The sequence below is a fragment of the Nicotiana attenuata genome, unplaced genomic scaffold (assembly GCF_001879085.1).
Source record: "Nicotiana attenuata strain UT unplaced genomic scaffold, NIATTr2, whole genome shotgun sequence".
Lineage (NCBI taxonomy): Eukaryota > Viridiplantae > Streptophyta > Magnoliopsida > Solanales > Solanaceae > Nicotiana > Nicotiana attenuata.
In genome coordinates, this window is record NW_017671186.1 from 317399 (window position 1) to 332783 (window position 15385).

General features: G+C 36.5%; 1 pseudogene across 1 annotated transcript; it reads left to right on the forward strand.

The window, feature by feature from the left end:
• Positions 1–7098: 7098 nt before the first annotated feature.
• LOC109206511 lies at positions 7099–13077 on the forward strand (annotated as a pseudogene). The gene is made up of 11 exons (XR_002064884.1): positions 7099–7319; positions 7395–7461; positions 7572–7630; positions 9892–9979; positions 10077–10151; positions 10260–10347; positions 11078–11332; positions 11760–11875; positions 11972–12221; positions 12325–12427; positions 12551–13077. The product of XR_002064884.1 is annotated as a beta-glucosidase 18-like (transcript).
• Positions 13078–15385: the final 2308 nt, after the last annotated feature.

A 15385-nucleotide genomic window follows, 5' to 3' on the forward strand; every position in this document is an offset into this window, starting at 1 on the left:
AGATGACTCCATTGTTCTTATGGGAAAGAATACTATGATGAGTGCCATGACTTCGTAACTTTCACTCCGTACTTGATTCTTCTAGGCTTGATTTTCTAAATCTTCTATGCCTTTTTGATACACGTGAATGTATATACTATGTAGTCCCCCAAGTGTTTGAGTGTTGAAGTATGAAGCCTCGAGCACTTGGTAGTCTCCTTCACCTGGTCTTTTTCCTGAAAAGGAAATACATACGGGACTCGGGGGTGCGATTATAGATGAAGACTGCTTAACCCGTGTATACTTCTATCAGAATAATTGTAACCCTGGGCTAGGAATTTTAGTTTATTCCATTTTGCCTTACAGGTCGTGACTCATCATTTAGTACGGGTTAGCATTTTGCCTATCATCTAAAATCGTTAGTAAAATTTTAACAATTCAAAAAATATAAGTTAACATGGTGATACCTGACCGTGGTTTTTTCCTTAGAAGTAGTATCTCTTCAAATGAACTGCATTCCAATGTGAAGGAAGCACCTTCCCGTCTATTGTTTCCAACTCGTATGCTCCTTTTCCTGCAATATTTCGAACTCTGTAGGGTCCTTCACAGGTTGGACTTAGCTTACCCGCGTTGGCTGCCTTTGTAGATTGAAAAACCTTTTTAAGCACGAAGTCCCCAGTTTTGAAGTATCGCAATCGTGCTTTCCTGTTGTAATATCGTTCGATCACTTGTTTTTGTGCTGCCATTCTTATTAATGCGGCTTCTCTCTTGCCTTCCAGTAGATCCAAATTGACCTGCATCTCTTCATCATTAGACTCTTGTGTTGCTTGTGAGAATCTTGTACTCGGTTCTCCTATTTCAACTGGGATTAATGCTTCAGCTCCATAAACTAAAGAGAAAGGAGTTTCACCTGTGCTCGCCTTTGTTGTCGTGCGATATGCCCATAAAACTCCGGGTAACACTTCAGGCCAATTACCCTTTGATTCCTCTAAACGTTCTTTAAATTGTTGATTATGACTTTGTTTGTTGATTCTGCTTGCCCATTACCCTCTGGGTGATAAGGTGTAGATGTAATCCTTTTAATTTGCCAACTCTCAAAAATTCTGTGACTTGAGCTCCGATAAATTGAGGGCCATTGTTGCATACGATTTCCTTCGGTACACCAAATCGGCAGATTATATTTCGCCAAATAAAATCTTTAACTTCCTTTTCTCGCACATGTTTAAATGCTCCTGCCTCTACCCATTTAGTGAAATAATCGGTAAGTACGAGAAGAAACTTTACCTGTCCTTTTGCTTGAGGTAATGGTCCTACTATATCCATTCCCCATTTCATAAATGGCCACGGCGTAATAACTGGATGTAATAATTCTGCTGGCCTGTGCATATTGTTACCATACCTCTGGCATTTATTGCATTTAGCAACGAAACTTTCCGCTTCTTCTTCCATTTTAGGCCAGTAGTACCTTGCTCTAATCAAGGTTCTCACCAGTGATCTTCCTCTTGCGTGATTTCCGCAATGCCCCTAATGTATTTCCCTCATTACATACTCCGTTTGAGAAGGTTCGAGGCATCTTGCTAAGGGACCACCTAACATTTTACGATAAAGGTTCCCCTGTTTTAAACAGTAACGAGCAGCCTTTTTTCGAAGTGCAGGCGCTTGTTTCTTGTCATCAGGGACGGTACCATACTGTAAAAAAGCAACAATTTTATTTCTCCAATCCCGAGTTAAATTATTAAAATTTACCTCATTCTTATCAGGTTCGAGAACTGAATGAAATAAATGTATAACTGAAGCGTTTGCATCATTTGCCACATCAGCTGCGATGCGAGATTAGCTAAGGCATCTGCTTCAACATTTTCATCCCTTGATATTTGTATGACCTTCCAAGTTTGGAATTGCTTTATCAGTTCCCGTACCTTTTCCAATTACTGTTGCATCCTTGCTTCCCTAGCTGTGTAAGTCCCCAGCATATGATTAACCACGAGTTGCGAATCACTTTTGATCACCACTTGATTTATACCAAGTTCTCGTGCCAATTCTAGACCTGCAATCACAGCTTCATACTCCGCTTCATTGTTAGTTATGGAATGACATTTAATAGCTTGCCTAATAGTTTCACCCGTAGGTGGTACTAAAACAATTCCTAATCCTGCACCTTTCACGTTAGATGAGCCATCCGTAAATAAGGTCCATGTTCCTGGATTAGCCCCATTAAGTATCTGTACTTCTTTTTCAGCTTCTAACTGCATCCCTTGGCTAAAGTCAGCCACGAAATCAGCTAATATTTGGGATTTTATTGCTGTTCTAGGTAGGTACGTGATTTCATATTCACTTATCTCTATGGCCCATTTGGCTAACCTTCCTGACAATTCATGCTTATGCAATATATTACGTAAGGGCTATGAAGTTACTACAACAATGGGATGACATTGAAAATATGGTCTTAATTTTCTAGATGCCATGATTAAAGCAAGTGCTAGTTTTTCCAGTTGTGGATACTGTGTCTCTGTATCCAACAAAGATTTACTAACATAATAGATAGGAGATTGTTTACCCTGTTCTTCTCAAACCAAAACCGCGCTTACCGCGACTTCTGAAACAGCCAGGTAGATGAAAAGTTTCTCCCCAGCTTTTCGTTTTGCTAGCAAAGGTGGATTTGATAAGTATGTTTTCAAATCCCTAAGTGCTTGTTGACACTCCTCATCCCACTCAAAATGATCCTGCTTCTTAAGGGCCGAGAAGAATTTAAAACATTTTTCCGATGATTTAAAAATGAATCTTCCCAAAGCTGCGATTCTTCCCGTCAATCTTTGATTTTCTTTCTTGTTTGAAAGTATATCAGGGATTTCTTCAATAGATTTAATCTGTGCAGGATTCACTTCAATACCACGGTTAGAAACAAGAAAACCTAAAAATTTACCTGATGCCACACCAAATGCACATTTTTCTGGATTCAACTTCATATTATATTTTCGTAAAATTTTAAACGTGCCACACAGGTGCGATATATGATTTTCTGAGTGCTGAGTCTTAACTAGCATATCATCTATACATACCTCCATGGTCTTACCTAAATGTTCTTGAAACATTTGGGTAACTAACCTCTGATATGTTGCACCTGCATTCTTAAGACCAAAGGGCATTACCTTATAACAGTAAGTCCCCCTGTCTGTTATGAAAGAAGTTTTTTCCTCATCTCCTGGATCCATATAGCTTGAATATGCATCTAATAAACTTAATAGCTCATGCCCTGCAGTAGCATCGATTAATTGATCTATGTGCGGCAAAGGAAAAGAATCTTTTGGACAGGCTTTATTAAGGTCTGTGTAATCTACACAGACTCGCCACTTACCGTTCTTCTTAGGAACCACAACAGTATTAGCTAATCAGTTAGGATATTTTACCTCACGAATTGAACTAATTTTTAGCAATTTTTGAACTTCTTCTTGAATCACCTTATTCTTGAAAGTTCCTTGCTTTCTTTTCTTTTGCTTGACTAAAGGATATGATGGATCTTCATTCAATTTATGGGTCATGACTTCCGGTGGTATCCCTGTCATGTTAGAATGGGACCAAGCAAAACAATCTGCATTAGCTTTTAAAAACTCAATCAATTTACATTTTACCTCCGGGCTAAGATTAGCTCCTATATACACTTTTCTCTCGGGCCAATGTATGAATAACACCACGGCCTCTAGCTCTTCTATTGTTGTTTTGATGTTCTCGTTCTCCTCCGGTTCTTGAATGGTATCAGGTCTTGAATCCACATCCGTTTGCTTTTGTTCAGGTGAGGTTGACACCGTGTTACCCCCACCTAAATTCTGTAATTGCTATTTGTCTTCACCCTTAACAGTTGAATCTGCAACGGAATTGATGCTTCTGATTTGACATATTCCCCATGGAGATGGAAATTTAATAACTTGATGTAAGGTTGAAGGAACATCATCCATGTCATGAATCCATGGCCTCCCAAGAATCATGTTGTAAGCCATTTCCATATCTACGACTTGAAATTTGGTGTCTTTAACGACGCCTTCTGCGAATGTAGTAAGTATTGCTTCCCATTTCGTTACAACACTAGAGTTGTCAAATCCCGACAAAGTATGTGCTTTTGGAATCAATTTATCCCCCGCTTGCATCTCGCGCAATACTCGTATCAAAATAATATTTACAGAACTACCTGGATCAATCAAAACTCGTTTCACATTAGTGTCATGTACAAGTAAAGATATTACCAGTGCATCGTTATGCGGAGTTAAGAGTCCCTCGGCGTCTGCGTCGTTGAATGTAATATTCTCTTCTTCCAGTGCATGTCGAGGCCGCTTCCCGTGGGTAATTGTTACTTTTGAAACCTTTTTATATGATACATCGTTGATCTCTTCACCCCCACTTATAACGTTGACAGTTCTCTTGGGTGAAGGTGGTTTTGGAGGCTCTTGCCTGTTCTTCATATATGCTTGTTTACCTTTTTCACTGAATAACTCAGTGAGATACCCCTGTTTTAGCAAGTGATCAACTTCTCCTTGCAAAAATCTGCAATCTGCTGTTTTATGCCCGTGGTCGTTGTGAAATTCACACCAATGATCAGGGTTTCGTCTGTTTGGATTTGATCTCATCTCCTTTGGCCATCGCAACTTATCTCCCATGCCTCTTAAAACAGCTACGAGTTCAGAGGTGCTTACATTGAAGTTGTAACCACCGAACCTTGCCTTTAGACTTCCATCATCGTCTCGTGACCCACGTGTATTCCGATCATTTCCGAACCTTGATGAGGAGCCTGATTCCCTATTTCTAGGTTTGTGATCGTACCTTTGATTATCTTGCCTTGACCGTGAGTCCTTTCCCGCAGGTCCCATGTAAGGCTCGTACCTGTTTATACCGGATCTCTTTTCATTTTCCACACACCTTGAACTTACTTTTTCTTCTATTTTATGTCGTAAAATAATGTCTTCTTCAATCCTCATCTTTGTAGTGTATCTGTTGTAGACATCATTCCACGTTGTTGCTGGGAATTCTCGAAGGCTTTCCTTGAGTCGCCTCGTGGCTTCTGAACTCTTCTCATTCAAATTGCTGGTGAAGGCTATGGCTGCCCAATTGTCAGGTACTCGTGGCAATGTCATTCTTTCGCGTTGAAATCTATCCACGAATTCTCTGAGCAGCTCTGAATCTCCTCGCTTGATTTTGAAGATGTCCTCCATTCTTTTTTCAACTTTTTGAGCTCCCGAGTGTGCTTTGATAAATAAATCTGCAAGCTCAGCAAAAGAATTTATAGAATTTTCAAGTAAGAGAGAATACCATGTTAGTGCCCCTTTAGTGAGTGTTTCACTGAATTTTTTGACCAAGACTGATTCAATCTCCTGCTTAGTCAAATCATTGCCCTTGACTCCTGTTGTAAATGCAGTAACATGATCTCGTGGGTCTGTTGTCCCATCATACTTTGGAATATCGGGCTTCTTAAACTTCTTTGGAATTGGGAGAGGGGCGGCACTTGGCTTCCATGGCTGTTGAGAATATTTATCTATATCTACTCCCTTGATCACGGGCGGTACTCCGGGTATTTGTTCTATGCGGTCGTTTTGCTCCCTATGCTGTTTCTGCAATGTTAGTATTAGATATTGTAAATCAGAATTTATTGGATTACCTAGGTCTCCCTCCTGTGTTTCACTAGGGGTTCCACCGCTGCCTGAATTAACCAGTCCAGAACGAGGGTTCTCCAAAGTTTTGTTATTTGGAGTAGGAGTGGGTTGAGCAGCAGGTAATTGACTAACAAAAGCTTGTAAAGCTTTGTTAACCTGAGTAGCGATAAGTTTTTGTAAGGCATCATCCATAGCTTCAGCATTTTCAAATTGACCTTGTTCTTCTGTGTGAGATCCTTCAAGAGTGCCTTCACGAGATTGTCGTGGTGAGCCTCGTGGTGTTTGATCATTTTGCGGATCTCCTTGATTTTGCTGATTGATTGGGTTTCCTTGGATATTGTCATTGTTGTTCGACATAGTTGATTCCACAAAAAAAATCAAGCTGAGATATAATTGATTATCACATTCCCGGTAACGGAACCAATTTGTTTAACCAAACAATAAATTTATAGTCAAAGCTAGAATTTAGAAGAATACGGGTTACTGATAATCAGAAAGGTATGTAAAGAAAGAAATTTGTGAATAATATGATCAGAAAGCAAGTAAATCAAAGTATATTCCAATAGTATTTTTCTTGTCCCTACAATTGTTTGTTCCTTCCCCTTTTATAGCTATTTTGGGGATACGGGCCTTACCTTTGTTATAATAAGGCTATTATGAGCAATTAATGACATTTAATGTTACGTTATGCAATCATATACGTTAAATACATATTCTCTAACGTTTCCAGTATTTAATACTCATTAAATGCTGTATATGGGCTCTTTTTTGCTTTCATATTCATTCCTTTGATTCTTCACGATCTTTGACCTTTAAATGTCTTGAATAGGTACGAGCGTTGAATTACTTGTATGACTGCTCACGCCTCCTCCATTTAACTTGTTCGTATTTGTTGTTGCTCGTATCTGTTGTTGCTCGTATCTGTTAACCAACCTTTATTCTTTGACTGTTTGACCAGTCTACGTGTCATGACACGTCACCATATATATATAAATACAATTTTTCCCAATACAGTAGTAACCAAACACTGATTACATATAACATGTCAAATATTAAATCTTCCTTTGGACTGATTTATTATTCACACGTAAAACCAAATAACTATCACGCGTTTATTACCACAAGATGCATATGTAATTCTGATAAACATTGACCTTCCTTTGGGCGGACCAATATTCACATACATACACAACATTTTATATTTCAAAATAAATAAATCTCTACAAGAGAGGTCACTTTGGCTACATCCAGCTCCAATTTATTCATCTTAAAATATATATTAATATACCAAATATTCAAATTTAAATACACCACAAGAACTATATAAGCTCATAAGCCTGTATGGATAATGGTGGGCCCGAATTTTATCCAAAATTTTGTCAATAGTAAATTTTATTGGTTAAACTTCTGTGGAACAGTCATGTGCTTATTGTGATATTTCTGACTATTTTCTCTAGATTATTTCTATTTAAACGTGAGAGATGTTGCTTTTTCTTCTTGCCACAACTAATTATCTTCTCGTCATTTCCACTAAAAAGGCCAGTGTACTTTTTACTTACTAACATGGAACCTGCAGTGTTTTGGCACACCTGCTTAGCAATTTGTATCTTCTTTTCTGGTTTCATGGTGTCATGTCATCTAACAGACCAAGTTTCATTGTCGAGCAATTTCTTGTTTGGAACGGCCTCTTCATCTTACCAGGTTCTTCTCACATTTGTTTTTACCTTTTTGTTTTTACCTTTCTGTTTTTAACCGCTCTTGTTGTTTTCTCTGCAGTATGAAGGAGCTTTCCTCAGTGATGGGAAACGCCTCAGCAACTGGGACGTTTTTACCCATGATGCTGGTGAGCTTTCAAAATAATCTCATTTTCTTTCTTTCAATGTTTGCAACACGAATTCTATTAATTAATGTGTTTCTAGAGAAAAAGGAACTCATGTACTGGTCTTGTTGCAGGTCATGTTAAGGATGGAAGCAATGGAGATGTTGCTGTTGATCACTACCATCGTTATTTGGTAATCTACTTCATGCTCACCCTTCTTTTCTTTTAAATGCTTCAAAAACTAATTACTCCTTCCGTTTTAATTTAAATCTTACACTTTCTTTATTATCCCGTTCAAAAATGAATGACACATTTTTATATTTGTAAATAATTTAACTTTAAACTTTTTATTTCACCCGCTTTATCTTTAATGAATAGCCTTTATAGCCACACAATTATCATGCATCACAAAGCTTTTGCTCCTCAAGCTTTTAGAATCACATATTTCAATTTTTTTTTCTTAAACTTTGTACCAAATCAAACACTAAAAATATAGGCCCTTAGTCAGGGATTAAGGGGTTCTTAGCATTTAAGGGCATTTCAAAAAACTAACATTTTCTTGGATGTTTATCTCGAATTCTTACCTACTTCATTGAATACATTTCTTTCTTGAATAATATGCTGCTTGTCCTTAGGGCGGCCCTTCTATAAAGCAAGTAAAGCAACCGCTTTAGGCCCCGTATTTGTGAGGGCCCATTTTTTGTTGCACCTAATAGACTATGTATAAGTTTAAAAAAGAGCTGTGCAAAGTGAAAAAGTTTGATTTATTTCTAACAAATATAGAGAAGAAGGATTAGCAACTGCTATGATTTCTACTAAGGAAATTTCACTTGAAATGAATATCGAACCCGAATTTCATACGAAACGTGTGATATATGGAAGTAACAATTTGATGCGAATGTTGATAATGAAATCTCAAAATCTTTCGAAGAGTCCTTTAGAGTTGATTACTTTTATATATAATAGACAAGGTTATTTTTTCACTTTAAAATAGATTTGAACAATTCGAAGCATATGAAAATATTTTTGATTTTCTATTTGGCAGTAAAAACTAAAATAACTAGATGTTGGAATTTTGAAAAAATATTGCCATAATCTTGAATGTTCCTTAAAGCATAATAATCAATTCGATATTGATGGTTTAGATTTATTTTCTGAATAAAAAGTATTAAGGAAAATAGTACAATTAGAAGATAGCAGTTTTATTGATACACTTAATCAAATAAAAAGATTTAGTTATTTTCCAAATGCCTAAATTACTTATGGAATAATGTTCATAACTCAATTTACCGTTGCTTCAGCGGAAAGAAGTTTTCAAAATTAAAATTGATAAAATCTTACCAAAGAACAATAATGTCACAAGAAAGGTTAAGTGGATTAGCTATAATGTCAATTGAGAAATACTTATTAGGAATTATTGATTATAAGAAAATCAAATAACTTTGTATCTAAGAAAAGCTAAAAAAAAAAGATAGACTTCAAATAAATAATAATAATAAAAAAAATTAAAAAGTTAAGGCCCATCATAAAGTTTGACTTTAGTCCACAAAATTAGTCGGGCCGCCCCTGCTTGTCCTCTTCTTAGACTACGAATGCCTTTCCATATATTTTAATATTTCTCTTTCCTAAAATTATTTACTAAAATTTAAACAAGTTTATTCTATACTAGACCCAACTTCACGTGAAATTAGAAATAAAGAATGACTTTCTCTTTATATTCATTTGGTTCTTTCCTTGCGAGGTAGTGCGTGTTATAGGGCTTCTTTCCTTGTAAGACTGCTCAATTCGAACTATAACCTAGCGTTTGGACATAGATTCTCAAATTTGTTTTGAAAAATCTGATTTGGGTGAAGTTTGGTTTGAAGATAAAAATATGTCTGGACATAAATTTTCAAAACATATTTCACTTTTTTTTTTTTTTTTGAAAAAAAATGAAACATGACTTATACCCACAAGGTCTAAAAAGTATCATAAATACCCAACAATACCTTTATCAATAACATTCATTATATTATAGCAAACCATATTTGATACAAAATTATCATTTTTGTAATGAACTACATTATATATACAGTATCATATTACCGAGAAGACTAAGCAGAATTGTTACAAAATAAAAAATGGTGGGCTCTTTTATAAAACACAAAAGTTTGGGGCAATTTTAAAAAAAATATAATAATGATATTTTGGGCCAACTTTGGGTTTGGGTTTTGGGAACTTGCCAATTTCAAAAGGTTTGTTGGGTTTGGGGCAAATGTTTGTTGCTAATTTCAAAGCTGGATGAAGGGAACTTGGCAGATGGCATAAAATTTTGTTTTCCAAGAAGTCATGGTGTCTCAGAAGATCAGTTTACGGACGAATGTTAGACTAATGCAGTGTATAACAATAATAATATAAAAGCGTAAATCATGAGACGGAAGAGTTTTGATCTGTTTGGTATTAAAATGTAAACAGGAAGACATCAAACTCATGGCAGATATGGGTGTGAATAGCTTTCGTTTCTCTATCTCATGGGCAAGAATTTTACCTAATAAGTTAAACTGTTACTGCTCTCTTTCCTTCATCATAAACAAATAAACTCCTAATTGTCATTTACGATGATAATCCTTTTTCTTTTTGGTCGGTTGTATTTTATTCAGAGGGCAGATTTGGAAAAATTAATATGGCCGGAATTAAGCACTACAATAAGGTCATTGATGCACTCCTACTGAAAGGTCAGTTCTGATTCTATTGCTAACAATTTTATGCTTTAGATAATCCAAAATGTAGAAAAAAAGAAAAATATTGGTCTCAGACGAGTTCGTTATTTGCTATTACTTCAGGGATCCAACCGTTTGTAACATTAACACATTATGACATACCACAAGATCTTGAGGACAGATATGGTGGTTGGCTAAGTTCACGGATACGGTAAGTGTCACAGGCTAATTTTACAGGAGCCCAATGCTTTAAACTGTGTATCACGTAAAACAACTGAAAATCTATCCTTGAGATGAACACGCATTCTACATATCTTAAAATATTTATAAGAACATGCATTCTGCATATAAACATTTCTAAACATTTTCTATATCTTAGGAAATATGTATTTTTCATAAAAATACTTTAAAGGGACGTACATCTCAACTTACATCTACCTCGCACTCCAAATACTTAAATGACATCAAGCACATACAATTAAATCAACCAACGTGATTTGTATATCAATCTTGTTATAACAATTTCTAACATACTCTATTTAGGTTCACAATTGGTTACAAGCCATCCACATCCCATTCCATTTGATTACTCCAGTAATTTATAAGGTCTCAATATCAAGGTATATATTAACTCAATGAAGTTCTAGAGTCATTAATTAACTCAATGGACACACTTTATCACTTTCAACTACTTCTAACTAGTAAGTACTATAAATACATTCACGCATCCCAATGAACCAGAACTCTCTTGTGGACTAGGTATAACTCATGCTCACTTTAATCGCATCATTAAGATTTTAATTAGTCCAAATACTTGTCCATAACTTACAGGACTTTACAATAAGTAGTTGGGCCCCTCTTATACTTAAAGTTAGTTATAGATTCTATCGAAACCCAAAAAGATGAACAAGTTACATTCGTGTTGGTGAGGTTTGTTTCAGGTATGATTTTAGCTATTTTGCAAAAATATGCTTCAAATACTTCGGAGATAGAGTTAAATATTGGATAACGATGATGAGGCTAGCTTCGTGGCCATTAGTGGCTATAGAGATGGGAGTTACCCTCCAGCTCGATGCTCTGGTATATTTGGGAATTGTAGTGCTGGCGGGGATTCAGAAAGGGAGCCCTTCATTGCAGCTCACAATATGATCCTGTCTCATGCAGCTGCTGTCCGCATTTACCGTACTAGATATCAGGTTTTTTCGACGGCTCTTTCCCTTTTCTCCATTATCATGTCAACTCTCAACATGGCATGATCTTGCATAACTTGTCCAAATAGTAATTACTCTTCTAGTGCAATGCTACTGTTGGCTTGTCTAAAGAAGGGAAAGGGAACACTAGGTAAAACAAGATATTATCATCAGTCTCTAACTATTTTTGGTGAAGTAAAATAAGAAACTTTTATATTTAGAAGACTATAAGTGAAAAATTTATCCTTGGAAACTCCCTCCTTTATGTTATCTATCAAATCACCATAATAAAGTAATCCCACTTTCTTTCTTTTCTTCTTGTTTGGGGTCTTTTACTTTTAATTCCTTCATTTCAATTGACTCTGAAATTGTAAGTTCGTTAGAAGATCCAAAAAGATATCAGTAATATAGTATATTTTCTATTGTTTTTCAGAAAAGACAAGGAGGCATGATTGGCATTACTATGGGTATCGAATGGTATGAACCATTTAACAATTCCTCAGAAGACATAGCTGCAACTAATAAAGCTCGATCATTCTATACCAATTGGTAAGCCTTCTGTATAAGTAATTTGGTTCTACGATCCGGTCTTTATGCATCGGAAAGAGAGTAAACAAATGATTTTGACTAAGTATCCCCATGCAGGTTTTTAGACCCTATTATATTAGGAAGATATCATGAAGAAATGGTACAAATTTTGGGATCTAATCTTCCAAAATTTTAAATGAGTGATTTGAGAATGTTAAGTTATGGCCTAGATTTCATTGGCATCAATCATTATTCGGCTGTCTATATCAAAGATTGCTTGTATTCTGCCTGTGAACATGGAAACTCTTGGTCAGAGGGTTCGTATTTAACGACTACTCAAAGAGACGATGTCTACATCGGGGAACCTGTATGTTTCCTTAAATCATATCAGTATTCTCATCTCCAATCTCATTCTGTAAATTATTACTTGCACTTTCTACACTACTAAAGAATTATTTTTAATGAATCAGGGGGAAGTGGACTGGCAATTTGTGTACCCACAAGGGATTGAAAAAGTTGTGATGTATATAAAGGACAGATTCAACAATACTCCTATGTTTATAACTGAAAATGGTAAGAAAAATATTTCACATTCTTTTCCATTAGAATGAGATACATTTCATCAACTAATTACTTGAGCGAGCTGCAATTTGATATGTCAGGATACAACTACTAACATAATTAGCAATGTTGCAGGCTTTGCTGGGAACAGTACTTCTATAGAGGATACCTTGAATGATGTTCATAGAGTGAAATACTTGCATAGCTACTTAAATTCATTGGCAAATGCCATCAAGAAAGGTGCAGATGTAAGGGGGTACTTTGTTTGGTCCCTTCTTGATAACTTCGAGTGGCTAGATGGATATACCACAAGATTTGGACTTTACTACGTCAACTATACTAATCTCCAAAGAACTCCAAAATTATCAGCCACCAAGTATCCAGAGCTCATGTGTAACTTTCGCATAGATCTTGAAGCACATACTACCCAGAAATAGCATAAGAAGACGATGCATATGTGGAAGCTTGTTGAATATTATTTTATTTAAGTCTCTGTTATTGGAAGGCAATTATTGGGAAGTCATAGTATAATTGTTCCGCCTAATCCCTTCCTTTATATTGAATAAATTAGGTCAAGATCTAGTCTTTTTATTCACTCTAATAAAGTAATGAAGATTTATTGTTTAAGTAGAAATGTTCTGTTGAAAGCTGAATTTTGTCCATTAGTTCTTCTTTCTTCTGTTAGGTCAACTTAATGTCTAGAATCCTACCAAATGGGTGTAAACTCTTGCAGTTTTACAAAGTAAACTCTTCCATGAAATCTCATGCATACTTAGTAGATGGGATGGAAAAGTTATATTCATGAAATATAGACCATAATAACAAACTCGTGGACGCGACTCCCTCAAAAAGTTGTTGCTACAATATCAGACAAAAAATGCCATCGAAATAGATTATAAGAACATAAATTATCAAACTAAATATTGATGGGAAGCATGTGTCACACCCAAGTCTGAATGGGGTGGACTATGCTCTATATACAACGAACATGTACAGGTAACAGATTACATGCCATAACTTGAAACGCAAATGCAAAATGTAAAAGACTTATATATACCACCATGTCCACTGGCCTGAGACATTAAATAGTTGTGGAACTGAATGCAAGTAAACCCACCAATACTGTGTATGAAGCCTTTATAAATATCTACAACTGAACAACTGATACAACGTCGGGACAATGCCCGACCTACCCGTAATATTTAAGATCAATGAGGACACTGGGTCTGAATCAACTCTAGGTAGAAAGGGAGCTTACAACCCTTTCGTTGAACATCTCCACTATTTAGCGAGAAAGTCTGCCAACCTGTATATTGGGACATGTTATGTGGAATATGACAAATACAGCGTCCCCGGCAAAGGGACATTAATACAGAAGGGTTATATCGAATATGTAAAGCAGACAGAAAAGCAAGTGCAAATAGAAAAACTCATACAAGAGACAAATGGAATGAAATCAACTAAATACATCAAAAGATTCTGTAACATCCTACATGAACTCATATTAACTCTTACAATTCTAAATATTTTTTTGAGTCTTCTTGATGATATCTTTGGGTCGCTATGTGGAGCTACATTTTGGGATCGTTCACTAAAACACTTGTGATGATCATAAATTAGGTTCATTCCTTCACTTATAATATATTATGTATGCCATATAGGGCCATTCCCAATTGGTTATAGCTCGATGGTGGTAATCATAATACATTAGATATGCCACATTAGGCCATTCCCAATCAATTATAGCTGACACGGTAGGTATATATACATACATACTGTCCCGACCCCGGTTCGCCGTCCGTGAACCACCGTGACGCCACCTAGTCTCTACGACTAGGTAAGTCTAAATTGCGAAAAAGAAACCAAAATTTGCGGAAGTAAAACAATTTAAAACAGAAATAAGAAATAATCAGTGTACAAATGTGCCGCTTGGCATACACCATATTTAACTCTCAAAACCAAAACATAAATCCAAGACCCGGAAACCCATGAATCACAAGATAAGAAGTACTACATAGATCTAACTCCGGAATGTCTAACCAGAACTGAAATACAGAAGGGCTAATACTAAATAGCAAGAATAGAGAGGGACTCCTCGGTCTGCGGACGCGGATGATATACCTCGAAGTCGCTATAGCAGTCGCCTCGCCTCAGGGGTGGTAGGACTGAGTCGAAGTACCTGGATCTGCACATGAAAAACATGCGCAGGAAGGGCATGAGTACACCACATCGGTACTCAGTAAGTGCCAAGCCTAACCTTGGTCGGGTAGTGACGAGGAAGGTCAGGGCCCTACTAAGGTTAAATAATAATATAAGGTTTAACAGTGTGAAATAAACAGTGTATATAAGTGACACAGGATATGAAGGACACCAACAACTATTACAAAGGCAAGTAAAACACAGAAAGAGAATACAGCTCAGCTCCGAGATAACAACCGGGGATCTCCTAGGATACCTTCCTATAGTCCCCAAATATAAATGTCATATCTTGTGGATCTCCCGGGTGTAGTCCCGTAGTCCAATTCATAAATGCTCGGGGATCTACCGGAATACCACATCCGTAGTCCCAAATATAAATACTCAGTAATGGGGAATCTACCGGGTGCAATCTCGTAGTTCTAATGTAAAAGTGAAGAGGGATCTCCCGGAATGCTATTTCGTAGTCCCAAAGTAAACATACAAGGGAGCTCCCGGGATACCGTCCCGTAGTCCCAAAGTAAATACGCAGCAGCAACAAGAACTCAATTCAATCAATTTTCATACCAATGTCAGACAGATAATTCTAGCCTAGCATGCTTCAGGTAATACAATTATGGCAGTTAAGTCAAATAGAACAATTTAGTCAAGTAGACATGCCTCTCTAGTCTAACAGCATGCTAAATTTCCAAGTAGTGTAAGCAAGAAAAGAAGAACAGAATTCAAGACTATTTTTAATGAAGTAAAAAAACCGGATTTCCAACAATTAGCACA